The following is a 17,620-nucleotide window of genomic DNA, read 5'->3' on the forward strand; positions in this document are numbered from 1 at the left end:
ATTTGGAAAACATGCTCCAATCTCTCACTATAGACAGGGTCAAATTTGGAAAACATGCTCCAATCTCTCACTATACATAGGGTTAAATTTGGTAAACCTGCTCCAATCTCGCACTATAGACAGGGTTAAATTTGGTAAACCTGCTCCAATCTCGCACTATAGACAGGGTTAAATTTGGAAAACCTGCTCCAATCTCGCACTATACATAGGGTTAAATTTGGTAAACCTGCTCCAATCTCGCACTATAGACAGGGTTAAATTTGGTAAACCTGCTCCAATCTCGCACTATAGACAGGGTTAAATTTGGAAAACCTGCTCCAATCTTCCACTATAGACAGAGTCAAATTTGGAAAACATGCTCCAATCTCTCACTATAGACAGGGTCAAATTTGGAAAACCTGCTCAAATCTCTCACTATAGACAGGGTCAAATTTGGAAAACCTGCTCCAATCTCTCCCTATAGACAGGGTTAAATTTGGAAAGCATGCTCCAATCTCTCACTATAGACAGGGTCAAATTTGGAAAACATGCTCAAATCTCTCACTATAGACAGGGTCAAATTTGGAAAACATGCTCCAATCTAACACTATAGACAGGGTCAAATTTGGAAAACATGCTCCAATCTAACACTATAGACAGGGTCATATTTGGAAAACCTGCTCCAATCTCGCACTGTAGACAGGGTCAAATTTGGAAAACCTGCTCCAATCTCGCACTGTAGACAGGGTCAAATTTGGAAAACCTGCTCCAATCTCTCACTATAGAGAGGGTCAAATTTGGAAAACCTGCTCAAATCTCTCACTATGGACAGGGTCAAATTTGGAAAACCTGCTCCAATCTCTCACTATGGACAGGGTCAAATTTGGAAAACATGCTCCAATCTCTCCCTATAGACAGGGTCAAATTTGGAAAACATGCTCCAATCTCTCCCTATAGACAGGGTCAAATTTGGAAAACATGCTCCAATCTCTCACTATGGACAGGGTCAAATTTGGAAAACCTGCTCCAATCTCGCACGAAAGACAGGGTCAAATTTGGAAAACATGCTCCAATCTCGCACGAAAGACAGGGTCAAATTTGGAAAACATGCTCCAATCTCTCACTATGGACAGGGTCAAATTTGGAAAACCTGCTCCAATCTCTCACTATGGACAGGGTCAAATTTGGAAAACATGCTCCAATCTCTCCCTATAGACAGGGTCAAATTTGGAAAACCTGCTCAAATCTCTCACTATGGACAGGGTCAAATTTGGAAAACCTGCTCCAATCTCTCACTATGGACAGGGTCAAATTTGGAAAACATGCTCCAATCTCTCCCTTTAGACAGGGTCAAATTTGGAAAACATGCTCCAATCTCTCCCTATAGACAGGGTCAAATTTGGAAAACATGCTCCAATCTCTCACTATGGACAGGGTCAAATTTGGAAAACTTGCTCCAATCTCGCACGAAAGACAGGGTCAAATTTGGAAAACATGCTCCAATCTCTCACTATAGACAGGGTCAAATTTGGAAAACATGCTCCAATCTCTCACTATAGACAGGGTTAAATTTGGTAAACCTGCTCCAATCTCGCACTATAGACAGGGTCAAATTTGGAAAACCTGCTCCAATCTCGCACGAAAGACAGGGTCAAATTTGGAAAACCTGCTCAAATCTCTCACTATAGACAGGGTCAAATTTGGAAAACATGTTCCAATCTCGCACTATAGACAGGGTCAAATTTGGAAAACCTGCTCAAATCTCTCACTATAGACAGGGTCAAATTTGGAAAACATGTTCCAATCTCGCACTATAGACAAGGTCAAATTTGGAAACCTGCTCAAATCTCTCACTATAGGCAGGGTCAAATTTGGAAAACCTGCTCCAATCTCTCACTATAGACAGGGTCAAATTTGGAAAATCTGCTCAAATCTCTCACTATAGACAGGGTCAAATTTGGAAAACCTGCTCAAATCTCTCACTATAGACAGGGTTAAATTTGGAAAACATGCTCCAATCTCTCACTATGGACAGGGTCGAATTTGGAAAACCTGCTCCAATCTCTCACTGTAGACAGGGTCGAATTTGGAAAACCTGCTCAAATCTCTCACTATAGACAGGGTCGAATTTGGAAAACCTGCTCCAATCTCTCACTATATACAGGGTCAAATTTGGAAAACCTGCTCAAATCTCTCACTATAGACAGGGTTACATTTGGAAAACATGCTCAAATCTCTCACTATGGACAGGGTCGAATTTGGAAAACCTGCTCCAATCTCTCACTATAGACAGGGTTAAATTTGGAAAACCTGCTCGAATCTCGCACTATACACAGGGTTAAATTTGGTAAACCTGCTCCAATCTCGCGCTATAGACAGGGTTAAATTTGGAAAACCTGCTCCAATCTTCCACTATAGACAGGGTCAAATTTGGAAAACCTGCTCATATCAAATCTCTCACTATAGACAGGGTCAAATTTGGAAAACATGCTCAAATCTCTCACTATAGACAGGGTCAAATTTGGAAAACCTGCTCCAATCTCTCCCTATAGACAGGGTCAAATTTGGAAAATATGCTCCAATCTCTCACTATAGACAGGGTCAAATTTGGAAAACCTGCTCCAATCTCTCACTATAGACAGGGTCAAATTTGGAAAACATGCTCCAATCTCTCACTATAGACAGGGTCAAATTTGGAAAACATGCTCCAATCTCTCACTATAGACAGGGTTAAATTTGGAAAACCTGCTCCAATCTCTCACTATAGACAGGGTCAAATTTGGAAAACCTGCTCCAATCTCTCCCTATAGACAGGGTCAAATTTGGAAAATATGCTCCAATCTCTCACTATAGACAGGGTCAAATTTGGAAAACCTGCTCCAATCTCTCACTATAGACAGGGTCAAATTTGGAAAACATGCTCCAATCTCTCACTATAGACAGGGTCAAATTTGGAAAACATGCTCCAATCTCTCACTATAGACAGGGTCAAATTTGGAAAACCTGCTCCAATCTCTCACTATAGACAGGGTCAAATTTGGAAAACATGCTCCAATCTCTCACTATAGACAGGGTCAAATTTGGAAAACCTGCTCCAATCTCTCACTATAGACAGGGTTAAATTTGGAAAACCTGCTCCAATCTCTCACTATAGACAGGGTCAAATTTGGAAAACATGCTCCAATCTCTCACTATAGACAGGGTCAAATTTGGAAAATATGCTCCAATCTCTCACTATAGACAGGGTTAAATTTGGTAAACCTGCTCCAATCTCGCACTATAGACAGGGTCAAATTTGGAAAACCTGCTCCAATCTCGCACGAAAGACAGGGTCAAATTTGGAAAACATGCTCCAATCTCTCACTATAGACAGGGTTAAATTTGGTAAACCTGCTCCAATCTCGCACTATAGACAGGGTCAAATTTGGAAAACCTGCTCCAATCTCGCACGATAGACAGGGTTAAATTTGGTAAACCTGCTCCAATCTCGCACTATAGACAGGGTCAAATTTGGAAAACCTGCTCCAATCTCGCACGATAGACAGGGTTAAATTTGGTAAACCTGCTCCAATCTCGCACTATAGACAGGGTCAAATTTGGAAAACCTGCTCCAATCTCTCACTATAGACAGGGTCAAATTTGGTAAACATGCTCCAATCTCTCACTATAGACAGGGTCAAATTTGGAAAACCTGCTCAAATCTCTCACAAAAGACAGGGTTAAATTTGGAAAACCTGCTCAAATCTCACTGTAGACAGGGTCAAATTTGGAAAACCTGCTCCAATCTCGCACTAAAGACAGGGGCAAATTTGGAAAACATGCTCAAATCTCTCACTGTAGACAGGGTCAAATTTGGAAAACCTGCTCCAATCTCGCACGATAGACAGGGTCAAATTTGGAAAACCTGCTCCAATCTCGCACGATAGACAGGGTTAAATTTGGAAACCTGCTCAAATCTCTCACTGTAGACAGGGTCAAATTAGGAAAACCTGCTCCAATCTCTCACTATAGACAGGGTCAAATTTGGAAACCTGCTCAAATCTCTCACTATAGACAAGGTCAAATTTGGAAACCTGCTCAAATCTCTCACTATAGACAGGGTCAAATTTGGAAAACATGCTCAAATCTCTCACTATAGACAGGGTCAAATTTGGAAAACCTGCTCCAATCTCGCACTAAAGACAGGGGCAAATTTGGAAAACATGCTCAAATCTCTCACTGTAGACAGGGTCAAATTTGGAAAACCTGCTCCAATCTCGCACGATAGACAGGGTCAAATTTGGAAAACCTGCTCCAATCTCTCACTATAGACAGGGTCAAATTTGGAAACCTGCTCAAATCTCTCACTATAGACAGGGTCAAATTTGGAAAACCTGCTCCAATCTCTCACTATAGACAAGGTCAAATTTGGAAACCTGCTCAAATCTCTCACTATAGACAGGGTCAAATTTGGAAAACCTGCTCCAATCTCTCACTATAGACAGGGTCAAATTTGGAAAACCTGCTCAAATCTCTCACTATAGACAGGGTCGAATTTGGAAAACCTGCTCCAATCTCGCACTATGAACAGGGTCGAATTTGGAAAACCTGCTCCAATCTCTCACTATAGACAGGGTTAAATTTGGAAAACCTGCTCCAATCTCTCACTATGGACAGGGTCGAATTTGGAAAACCTGCTCAAATCTCTCACTATGGACAGGGTTAAATTTGGAAAACATGCTCAAATCTCTCACTATGGACAGGGTCGAATTTGGAAAACCTGCTCCAATCTCTCACTATAGACAGGGTCAAATTTGGAAAACCTGCTCCAATCTCTCCCTATAGACAGGGTCGAATTTGGAAAACCTGCTCCAATCTCTCCCTATAGACAGGGTCAAATTTGGAAAGCATGCTCAAATCTCTCACTATAGACAGGGTCAAATTTGGAAAATCTGCTCAAATCTCTCACTATGGACAGGGTTAAATTTGGAAAACATGCTCCAATCTCTCACTATGAACAGGGTCGAATTTGGAAATCCTGCTCCAATCTCTCACTATAGACAGGGTTAAATTTGGAAAACCTGCTCCAATCTCTCACTATGGACAGGGTCGAATTTGGAAAACCTGCTCAAATCTCTCACTATGGACAGGGTCGAATTTGGAAAACCTGCTCCAATCTCTCACTATAGACAGGGTCAAATTTGGAAAACCTGCTCCAATCTCTCCCTATAGACAGGGTCGAATTTGGAAAACCTGCTCCAATCTCTCCCTATAGACAGGGTCAAATTTGGAAAGCATGCTCAAATCTCTCACTATAGACAGGGTCAAATTTGGAAAATCTGCTCAAATCTCTCACTATGGACATGGTCAAATTTGGAAAACCTGCTCCAATCTCTCACTATAGACAGGGTCAATTTTGGAAAACCTGCTCCAATCTCTCACTATAGACAGGGTCAAATTTGGAAAACATGCTCCAATCTCTCACTATAGACAGGGTTAAATTTGGAAAACATGCTCAAATCTCTCACTATGGACAGGGTCGAATTTGTAAAACCTGCTCCCATCTCTCCCTATAGACAGGGTCAAATTTGGAAAGCATGCTCAAATCTCTCACTATAGACAGGGTCAAATTTGGAAAACCTACTCCAATCTCTCACTATAGACAGGGTCAAATTTGGAAAACCTACTCCAATCTCTCACTATAGACAGGGTCAAATTTGGAAAACCTGCTCCAATCTCTCCCTATAGACAGGGTCAAATTTGGAAAGCATGCTCAAATCTCTCACTATAGACAGGGTCAAATTTGGAAAACCTACTCCAATCTCTCACTATAGACAGGGTTAAATTTGGAAAACCTACTCCAATCTCTCACTATAGACAGGGTCAAATTTGGAAAACCTACTCCAATCTCTCACTATAGACAGGGTCAAATTTGGAAAACCTGCTCCAATCTCTCCCTATAGACAGGGTCAAATTTGGAAAGCATGCTCAAATCTCTCACTATAGACAGGGTCAAATTTGGAAAACCTACTCCAATCTCTCACTATAGACAGGGTCAAATTTGGAAAACATGCTCCAATCTCTCACTATAGACAGGGTTAAATTTGGTAAACCTGCTCCAATCTCGCACTATAGACAGGGTCAAATTTGGAAAACCTGCTCCAATCTCGCAAGAAAGACAGGGTCAAATTTGGAAAACATGCTCCAATTTTCGAAGTTAAGTCTGTTCACAATTGTATTTTGTCGAAACTGTATTTATCTTTCGGTGTGTGAAGTTATTGTGTGCAACTTTGGTTGTTTCTCAGTGTTTATCTTTCATAAATTGATCGTCTGTTTGCCGTGTCGCGAGCAAGGCCTTGTACAGTGTGCACTGTACAACCTTGAGGCTTTGTTTTTCTCTCAGTGGTCCGTCGTTTGTGATCCAATAACTTTCGTTCTCTGTATTCCCAGTCTTTTCCCCCATCGCCTACTTCCTTGTGTAAATCTCAACTCAAAAAAAAAAAAAAAAAAAAAAAACATTTCCTTCTCTGTTCTCATTCGTTTATTCATTCTTATTCGTTCGTTCGTTCTTCGACCACGTGTTTCTCCCCCATTTCCCCAGATAGTTTTCACTCATTAACCTTCAATGTTTACACTTTCCCCTGAAGTTATGTATTCCGTCATATTTTATAACACCTTTTTCTTCTTCTTCTTTAAAAGGCTGCTTTCGACTTGCTCACCAAATCAATTCATCCCAAAAAAAATATCCATCTCCTATAGTGCCTTTTTTCTACATTCCCTAAACTCTCCTGCACTCCATCCTCCATCCAGCGTCCTTAAACGTATTTTTAACTCGAAGGTCACAAGAAACTCATTTTGCAATAAATGTTCGTTTCCCATAAATCGTACACTTTCAAAAATCCAATCTCACCCCTCCCCTCCAAATCTTCCCTATAACCCCTCCCCTCCAAATCTTCCCCATCACCCCTCCCCTCCAAATCTTCCCCATCACCCATCCCTTTCAAATCTCCCCCCTTGCCCCCTCCCTCCTAAACTACCCCCTCACCCCTCCCCGCCAAGACGCCCCCTCGCCCCTCCCCTCCTAGACTCCTGCCTCACCCCTCCCCTCCAAATCTCCCCCATATCCCATCCCTTTCAAATCCCTCCCCTTGTCCCTTCCCTCCCAAACTCCCCCCTCACCCCTCCCCATCAAATCTCCCCAGCCTCATTGCTTCTCAATTTCCCCCCTCTCACTCCCCCTCCTCAAAGCGTCCTCCCCGCTTCTTCCCCCTTCAAACTCTCACCTCCATCTCCCCCAACCTTCTGCCTCGCTCTTCCCCCTCCTCAAATAACACCTCATTGTGGCTCACCCAATCACCATCAAACCTTTTGTCCGCCCCATCCTTCCCTTTCTCCGAGCTATTCTGAAATCTCTGACACACCTTCAACAGCTCTCCCTACCTCTTCCACCTCTTCCACATCTTACCCTACCCCTCCTCCCCCCTGTTCTGTATCTGATGCTCCCCCTTCCTCTTCATTAACGGTATGGACCTCAAACATCCGGGGCCTTCGTTCAAACTTAACTGATCTCTCCATACAGGTTGCTTCTGTCAAACCAGACGTGATCTGCTTAACAGAAACTTTCCTCCTTTATGATGTCTCTGATTCCATAGTATCTCTCCCGGGCTACTCCCTCCTCCGGTATGATAGACCTGAGCCTCGTCCTGGAGGCGGGGTTGCTATCTTTATCAAAAACTCTCTTCCTCACTCGCCCTGCACTGCACTCTCTCCACCTCACCCCCAGGAATACCTCTGGCTACGGCTTCCCCTTCGCTCCCACCTCTTGTTCATATGTGTGTTGTACCGTCCACCAAACAGTGATGACTCCATCTACATCTCGCTGTCTGATGATATGGACCAACTTCTATCTACTCATCCCAACTCTCTCTTCCTCATATGTGGTGATTTCAACTGTCATCATGCCAGTTGGCTGGGTGTCGGTACCTCTCTCACCAGCCATGGCTCCTCAGCAAAGGACTTCTGCGACTCACTGGGACTGACACAATCTGTCAATTTCCCGACCCGGATCTCAGTCAACGGAACATCTTCTCTTCTGGACTTGGTTATGACTAACTTCCCTGAAAATGTCTGCTGCTCTTCTTCTGCTCTGATCGGATCATCTGATCATGTCCTTGTTAAAGTGGACATCTCTCTGACCATCCTCAGGGAGCCTGCTCAGCGTCGACGAGTCTGGCATTTCACTCAGGCCAACTGGCACGGTCTTCAAGCAGCCATCAATCATCTGGACTGGTCTCCCATCTCTACCACCTCTGACATCAACTCATCCTGGGAATTCTTCCAAAGTAAATTGCTCTCTCTCATGCACAGATTTATCCCATCTCATCTTCAGTTGTCATACCCTTCCTCCCGTCCATGGTACACGGAATCTTGTGGTGAGGCTGTTGCCCAGAAACAACTTGCCTTCGTCTCCTGGAAAGCAAATCCAACGGAAGGAAATCTCATTTCCTTTCACAAAGCCCGAAACAAGTGTGTGTCCACCCTCAGGAGAGCCAGGAAACAATATCTCTCCGTTCTCAAGACCGAACTCTCTTATCTGTCTCCCTCTTCCAAATCCTGGTGGCGTCTGGTCAAATCCGTTTCTGGTGTTTGTTCCCCCTCCATCCCCTCCCTTACCTCAAACGGCTACACAGCTGACTCCGCACGTGAAAAAGCTGAATGCCTCAACTCTGTGTTTGCCTCTAAATCTTGTGTACCAAACCCATCCCTCTCTGTACCCACCATACCCAGTCGTACCCTGCTGCTTCTGGACTCCGTGTCCTTTCCTCCTGACAAGGTGGAAAAGTTTCTGTCAACCCTCGACTCTGATTCTGCAACTGGACCCGACGGCATCAGCCCACGGGTCCTAAAATCCTGCTCTGCTGCTCTATCTCACCCTCTCTCTGTTCTCTTCACCCTCTCTTTTGCTCAAGGTCAACTGCCATCTGCTTGGAAATCAGCCAACATCACCGCTTTGCACAAAAAAGGTGCAAAAACAGATCCTAGCAACTACAGACCAATCAGCCTTCTCCCAATTATCAGCAAAGTCATGGAATCCATCATTGCTTCTGATATGAAATCTTTCCTCTTCTCCAATGGCTTGATCTCTGATCATCAATTTGGTTTCAGACCAGGTCACTCTACTCTGGACATGCTGCTTCTGCTGTCTCAACAATGGATGGAGGTCCTCAATGCCAAACAGGAAATTAGAGCTGTCTCCCTCGACATATCACGTGCCTTCGACACAGTCTGGCACCCCGCTCTGCTCACCAAACTCTCCTCCTTTGGTATCCATGGAAATCTCCACGCATGGCTGGCGGACTTCCTCTCTAGTCGTCGTCAACGTGTGGCCCTGAATGGGTTTCTCTCATCTCCTCTTCCTGTTCTGGCTGGAGTTCCCCAAGGCAGTGTTCTGGGCCCCGTGCTTTTTCTGGTCTTCATCAATGATCTCTCTGACTCTCTCGAAAATCCTCTCTATCTCTTTGCTGATGACTCCACTCTCTGCCGCTCCATTCCTCTTCCCTCAGATCGGCAGTCTGCTGCCTCCTCACTCTCTGAAGACCTGGACAAAATCACAGACTGGTCAAACAAGTGGAACATGTCTTTCAATCCTGACAAATCTCACACTCTTACTATGTCTCTCCGAAAAGATCGACTGGACAACCCTCCCATCTACTTTCTCAACAATCCTCTCCAAGAAGTTCTGTCGCTCAAGATTTTGGGTCTCACTATCTGCCATGATCTTTCTTGGGAAAACCACATTTCCAAGCTGGCCTCCAAAGCCAGTCGCCGACTGGGCATCCTCCGTCGTGCGAAGTCCTTCCTCGGCACACCTGAGCTCCTCACCACATACAAGGCTTTCATCCGCAGCTCAATGGAATACTGTTCTCCCCTATGGGCCGGTGCTCCTGCCTCACACCTAGCTCGGCTTCACGCTGTTGAAACCAAAGCTTTCAGAATTATTGGAATCTCCCGCGATGAAGCTATCTCTGAGGGCCTTTCACTCACTCACCGCAGGCAGGTAGGTGGTCTTTCTGTCTTCTACCGACTCCTCTCCGGCCTTGCACCCCCAGCTCTCTCTGTGCTCTGTCCCCCAAATATTCCTACAGGTCGCACAAGATCTGCCAGCAACCCTCTGATGGTTAAACTGCCGAAATCTCGGCTCTCCGCTCACCTTCACTCTTTCATTCCTCTTTTCTCCCGCCTCTGGAACAAACTCCCTCACTCCCTTCAATCCCACTCCTCCCTCCAGGTCTTTAAAACAGCTGTTCACCACCATCTCTTATCTTCCCCCATCCAAAACCTTGATCTTTTCTACCCCCGCTAATTCACCCCAGATCCACCTTGTTTGAAATTCCAACTTCTTTCCTGGAAGTCCTGGCAGTGTCCATATGTTTTATACCTCTCCCACTGCCCCCTTCCCACGCCCCCCCCCCCAAAGCCCTCACCCTCTCTCAGATCTCTCGATGTCTCCATGTCTCTTGGTCCCTGCTCTCAAATGTTGTGTTTGTGTCCTTCCCCCTCTCTCCCCATCTTGTCTACCGCTCCCTATGTTATGTTTTATGTGTCGGTTTGTCTTTCTGTGTGATTAATGTTCGCTCTTTCACGAGCCTCGATCTTGTATACAAAAAAAAAAAAAAAAAAAAAAAAAATCTCTCACTATAGACAGGGTTAAATTTGGTAAACCTGCTCCAATCTCGCACTATAGACAGGGTTAAATTTGGTAAACCTGCTCCAATCTCGCACTATAGACAGGGTCAAATTTGGAAAAAAATCTCAAATCTCTCACTATAGACAGGGTCAAATTTGGAAACCTGCTCAAATCTCTCACTATAGACAGGGTCAAATTTGGAAAACCTGCTCCAATCTCTCACTATAGACAAGGTCAAATTTGGAAACCTGCTCAAATCTCTCACTATAGACAGGGTCAAATTTGGAAAACCTGCTCCAATCTCTCACTATAGACAGGGTCAAATTTGGAAAACCTGCTCAAATCTCTCACTATAGACAGGGTCAAATTTGGAAAACCTGCTCAAATCTCTCACTATAGACAGGGTCAAATTTGGAAAACCTGCTCAAATCTCTCACTATAGACAGGGTCAAATTTGGAAAACCTGCTCCAATCTCGCACTATACACAGGGTTAAATTTGGAAAACATGCTCCAATCTCTCACTATAGACAGGGTCAAATTTGGAAAACCTGCTCCAATCTCGCACGATAGACAGGGTTAAATTTGGTAAACCTGCTCCAATCTCGCACTATAGACAGGGTCAAATTTGGAAAAAAATCTCAAATCTCTCACTATAGACAGGGTCAAATTTGGAAACCTGCTCAAATCTCTCACTATAGACAGGGTCAAATTTGGAAAACCTGCTCCAATCTCTCACTATAGACAAGGTCAAATTTGGAAACCTGCTCAAATCTCTCACTATAGACAGGGTCAAATTTGGAAAACCTGCTCCAATCTCGCACTATAGACAGGGTCAAATTTGGAAAAAAATCTCAAATCTCTCACTATAGACAGGGTCAAATTTGGAAACCTGCTCAAATCTCTCACTATAGACAGGGTCAAATTTGGAAAACCTGCTCCAATCTCTCACTATAGACAAGGTCAAATTTGGAAACCTGCTCAAATCTCTCACTATAGACAGGGTCAAATTTGGAAAACCTGCTCCAATCTCTCACTATAGACAGGGTAAAATTTGGAAAACCTGCTCAAATCTCTCACTATAGACAGGGTCAAATTTGGAAAACCTGCTCAAATCTCTCACTATAGACAGGGTCAAATTTGGAAAACCTGCTCAAATCTCTCACTATAGACAGGGTCAAATTTGGAAAACCTGCTCCAATCTCGCACTATACACAGGGTTAAATTTGGAAAACATGCTCCAATCTCTCACTATGAACAGGGTCGAATTTGGAAAACCTGCTCCAATCTCTCACTGTAGACAGAGTCAAATTTGGAAAACATTCTCAAATCTCGCACTCTAGACAGAGTCAAATTTGGAAAACATTCTCAAATCTCTCACTATAGACAGGGTTAAATTTGGAAAACCTGCTCCAATCTCTCACTATAGACAGGGTTAAATTTGGTAAACCTGCTCCAATCTCTCACTATAGACAGGGTTAAATTTGGAAAACATGCTCCAATCTCGCACTATAGACAAGGTCAAATTTGGAAACCTGCTCAAATCTCTCACTATAGACAGGGTCAAATTTGGAAAACCTGCTCCAATCTCTCACTATAGACAGGGTCAAATTTGGAAAACCTGCTCAAATCTCTCACTATAGACAGGGTCAAATTTGGAAAACCTGCTCAAATCTCTCACTATAGACAGGGTTAAATTTGGAAAACATGCTCCAATCTCTCACTATGGACAGGGTCGAATTTGGAAAACCTGCTCAAATCTCTCACTATAGACAGGGTCAAATTTGGTAAACATGCTCCAATCTCTCACTATAGACAGGGTCAAATTTGGAAAACCTGCTCCAATCTCTCACTATAGACAGGGTCAAATTTGGAAAACCTGCTCCAATCTCTCACTGTAGACAGGGTCAAATTTGGAAAACCTGCTCCAATCTCGCACTAAAGACAGGGTCAAATTTGGAAAACCTGCTCAAATCTCTCACAAAAGACAGGGTTAAATTTGGAAAACATGCTCAAATCTCTCACTGTAGACAGGGTCAAATTTGGAAAACCTGCTCCAATCTCGCACGATAGACAAGGTCAAATTTGGAAACCTGCTCAAATCTCTCACTATAGACAGGGTCAAATTTGGAAAACCTGCTCAAATCTCTCACTATAGACAGGGTTAAATTTGGAAAACATGCTCCAATCTCTCACTATGGACAGGGTTAAATTTGGAAAACCTGCTCCAATCTCTCACTCTGGACAGGGTCAAATTTGGAAAACCTGCTCAAATCTCTCACTATGGACAGGGTCAAATTTGGAAAACCTGCTCAAATCTCTCACTATAGACAGGGTTAAATTTGGAAAACCTGCTCCAATCTCTCACTATGGACAGGGTCAAATTTGGAAAACCTGCTCCAATCTCTCACTATGGACAGGGTCAAATTTGGAAAACCTGCTCCAATCTCTCACTATAGACAGGGTCGAATTTGGAAAACATGCTCCAATCTCTCACTATGGACAGGGTCAAATTTGGAAAACCTGCTCCAATCTCTCACTATGGACAGGGTCAAATTTGGAAAACCTGCTCCAATCTCTCACTATGGACAGGGTCAAATTTGGAAAACCTGCTCCAATCTCTCACTATAGACAGGGTCGAATTTGGAAAACATGCTCCAATCTCTCACTATGGACAGGGTCAAATTTGGAAAACCTGCTCCAATCTCTCACTATGGACAGGGTCAAATTTGGAAAACCTGCTCCAATCTCTCACTATGGACAGGGTCAAATTTGGAAAACCTGCTCCAATCTCTCACTATGGACAGGGTCAAATTTGGAAAACCTGCTCCAATCTCTCACTATGGACAGGGTCGAATTTGGAAAACATGCTCCAATCTCTCACTATGGACAGGGTCAAATTTGGAAAACCTGCTCCAATCTCTCACTATGGACAGGGTCAAATTTGGAAAACCTGCTCAAATCTCTCACTATGGACAGGGTCGAATTTGGAAAACCTGCTCCAATCTCTCACTATAGACAGGGTCAAATTTGGAAAACCTGCTCAAATCTCTCACTATAGACAGGGTTAAATTTGGAAAACCTGCTCCAATCTCTCACTATAGACAGGGTTAAATTTGGAAAACCTGCTCCAATCTCTCACTATAGACAGGGTTAAATTTGGAAAACCTGCTCAAATCTCTCACTATAGACAGGGTTAAATTTGGAAAACCTGCTCCAATCTCTCACTATAGACAGGGTTAAATTTGGAAAACCTGCTCCAATCTCTCACTATAGACAGGGTCAAATTTGGTAAACCTGCTCCAATCTCTCACTATAGACAGGGTTAAATTTGGAAACAGGTCACAATTTTCAACCAAACTTCACCAAGTGGTAGAGTTGGTCAAATGCCAGAAGCCTATTGTTTTTGGGGTCAATAGGTCAAAAGGTCAACATAGGCCAAAGGTCACCAACTTTGCTAAATTTCTAAAATCCTCAATTTTCATCCGATTGACTTGAAATCTGAAGACCACTTGCATATCTGGTCATTGAATTCAACCACCAAGAATTTTTGAGGTCAACATAGGCCAAATGGTCAACATAGGCCAAATTTCTAAAATCCTCAATTTTCATCCAATTGACTTGAAATTTGGAGAGGACTTGCATTGAATTCAACCACCAAGTATTCTTGAGGTCAACATAGGCCAAATGGTCAACATAGGCCAAATTTCTAAAATCCTCAATTTTCATCCAATTGACTTGAAATTTGAAAAGGACTTGCATATCTCGTCACTGAATTCAACCACAAATTATATGTTAGGTGAACATAGGTCAAAAGGTCAACATAGGCCAAATTTCTAAAATCCTCAATTTTCATCCAATTGACTTGAAATTTGAAGAGGACTTGCATATCTGGTCAGTGAATTCAACCACCAAGTATCTTTGAGGTCAACATCGGCCAAAAGGTCAACATAGGCCAAATTTCTAAAATCCTCAATTTTCATCCAATTGACATGAAATTTGAAGAGGACTTGCATATCTGGTCACTGAATTCAACCACCAAGTATTTTTGAGGTCACCATAGGCTATCATGTCACATTGAAAACTTTTGGGGGAGGGCATATTTTGCAAGTATCGTGCTACGCATGACGTTTTCTTGTTTATTTGTCTCTGATTTCTTTTTGTGATAAATGTTAGCTCTTTCACGAGCCTCGATTCTGTATCCCAAAAAAAAAAAAAAATTGCATTGCTGTCATGGAGATATTCTGTATGCTGAGTTGTGTTTAAAAATTCATTTGATCTGATCATCTGTATCTAGACGTCACTTGTTTTGGGAACGTTTGTATTCTTGCGTTTTCTGTGCTCTCGTGCCCTAAAAGGGGCCGAATAGTCAATCAAACTCATTCATTCATTCAATTAACCAAGTAATTTTTATTCCAACTGGAACAATACTGATTGCTTAAATACTCCTTTCCAAGCAATTCAAAATATCACGCAAAAATAATATTACGTTTATGGGGGTAGGTTAGAGAATACCATAGGAAAGGTAGGATTGAATAAGAATAGTATGGACCGTGTGACATGTAGGATAATTTTGAAGTAATAATTCGGGAAAATGTAGCTTTAAGGTTTTGTTTAAATATGCATCATACGGGAGGGGGAGGGGGAGGTGGGTGATGCCGTGTTAATTAGTAGTAGGGATTAAAGTTAATTTCCCCTGTTCTTGCATTTACATTTTTGTAATTATTGTTACATTTTTGTGCGGTTAGTGGTTGGGTTCGGAATAAACCCGTGTGTTCGTGAGAATTAACGCTTTGTGGTTCTTCGGTCCCGCACGCGTCAGACCCACCATAATTGGAGATCGCCTCGGGAAATAAAGCTGGTTCAGCTCATCCCTCCTCGGCTCGGTGGTAACCAGCTTTGGAGAGGACAATAAGTTAGTATTGTTAATCACACTTTGTCATGATATATGAGAGGAACAGACTTCAGCTGATTGTTTTCCAGACCCAGATTTGTGAGTTGGGTAAGTTTATCAAACACTCCATGAGGGAGAGATTGGAGCTTGTTACAACACAGACCCAGCACTGTGAGGCTGGTAAGTTTATCAAACACTGCACTGGGAAGAGACTGCAGCTGGTTACAAAACAAAAAACATTCAGTTGAGTTTGTTTGTGATTAAATTAAAGAATAAACACTGTGCTTTATCCTCTTGTATTTCCACAAGCATAACCCCTTGGTAAATTATCACGATAAAAAAGGAAATCTTTTATTCTTGCGCTGGTTGTGAGAGATAAAACACTGAGGTTAAATAAGGAATGTCTTGAGTTATAATTGGGTGCACCTGGCACTTAAAGAAAATGAAATCGTAAAATGAGTTTAACAACTTATTGATTTATTCAATACGTTAAATTGGGTAAATCTTGGTCGTAAATGTTGCACGATCTGTACTTTATATGTGTGATGGTGAAATCTCTTGTGTACAACTTCGTTTTTTACAGCATAGCCCATAAGGCAAAGCCGTCTAGAACAGTTTGTCCATCCGAATGTCCCCTCAAACGTATACCAATCAGAGCTGAGGATCTGGTCACATGGCAGGGTGATGTGATTACGTCTGATGTCATTACGGCGGTGGCGGCTCACTCCGCACACCGCCATTTTGATTCCAATTTCGTTCAGGCCGAACATATCGTCAAACCTGTCATATATCACAATCGCCATGCTCTACCTTCACGTTTTTCATTCAGTGTGAAGCACAAAGAAACCGATTGTTAAAATGACCATCAAATATCGAAAGCAACGTCGTTACGGGTCTTCCAACAATACGGTACGTATAGGCCTTAGGCTTCATGCCTCACCTTCTGACAAATTAAGCCCAGGTTTCTTAATACAGTAGTGTATCGTTTCAGTAGTATCGTTTTCGTAATTATAGTAAGAATATAGTAAATATAACCATAATACTTGAATCCCAATGTCGTGAATGGAAAGTTAATGGATTGAAGTGGTGTATGGTTCATGAATCAATGATAAGCAGTGTAACCGCTGAAGTAAGGAATTAGCCTGGGTTTTTTTTATTTATAGTAATATCGTTTTCGTAAGAATGATAGTGTAACGTTAATATTATGATCCATGTAATCTTAACACTAATCCCTTTGTAGTGACTGTAAAGTTACTAGAGGTTAAAATATATCTTCTATACATTAAAGTAGCAGCAGTTTTGTGTCACACTACGTCATTTTGTATATTTTCAACTAAAGAATCAAACAAGCCCGGCTACGCCGCCACTGTTAGACTTTCGGTCTTGATTATACTATAATTTTCCCGTAGGTTTGGGTTAATTTGAAGCAACATTTACTTAATTTTTTTTCTCTCCAGGGAGTGTCTCTGTTTCAGGGGAGGGGGGCATGTGGGGGTGGGGTGGGACAGACATACAGACAGATAGACAGACAATGAAGGTTGCAGCGAAGGATTGTTTGAATGGTGGAGAAAGCACCTCGATCAACTGCCAAACAGATTCAAGCTCACCTTCAGACGCAAGGTACAACAGTTTCAATTCACACCATCCATCGCCAACTCGATGAAAGGGGGTTCTATGGTTGGAGACCCAGGAGGACCCCACTGCTGAGAGAGAGGGGGACATAAGAAAGCCCGAATGGAGTTTTCCAAAACATACCTGAACAGTGAACAAGCCAAAATCCTTCTGGGAGAATGTCCTGTGGAAAGATGAGACCATATTAGAGCTTTTTTGGTAAAGCACATCATCTCTATGTTTACAGACAATAAAAGGAAGTCTCCAAAGAAAAGAACACCTTCCCTAGAGTCAAACATGGAGGAGGTTCAGTTATGTTTTGGGGTTGCTGTGCTGTCTCTGGCACTGGTTGCCTTGAATGTGTGCATGGTATCATGAAATCAGGAGATTACCAAGGCATTTCGGAGCGCAATGTTCAACCCAGTGTCAGAAAGCTGGGTCTCCGTGGAAGGTCATGGGTCTTTCAGCAGAA

General features: G+C 42.8%; 1 long non-coding RNA gene across 1 annotated transcript in view; it reads right to left on the reverse strand.

Moving 5' to 3' along the window:
* LOC144892446 (uncharacterized) overlaps positions 1-17,335 on the reverse strand; it is a 689,374-nt gene extending 672,039 nt beyond the window's left edge. The window contains exon 1 of the long non-coding RNA XR_013623664.1: positions 17,293-17,335. This is a non-coding gene — a long non-coding RNA (uncharacterized LOC144892446). The remainder of the gene's footprint in view (positions 1-17,292) is intronic.
* Between the last annotated feature and the right edge of the window lie 285 nt (positions 17,336-17,620).

Source organism: Myxine glutinosa, chromosome 5 (genome assembly GCF_964187855.1).
Source record: "Myxine glutinosa chromosome 5, kmMyxGlut1.1, whole genome shotgun sequence".
NCBI lineage: Eukaryota > Metazoa > Chordata > Myxini > Myxiniformes > Myxinidae > Myxine > Myxine glutinosa.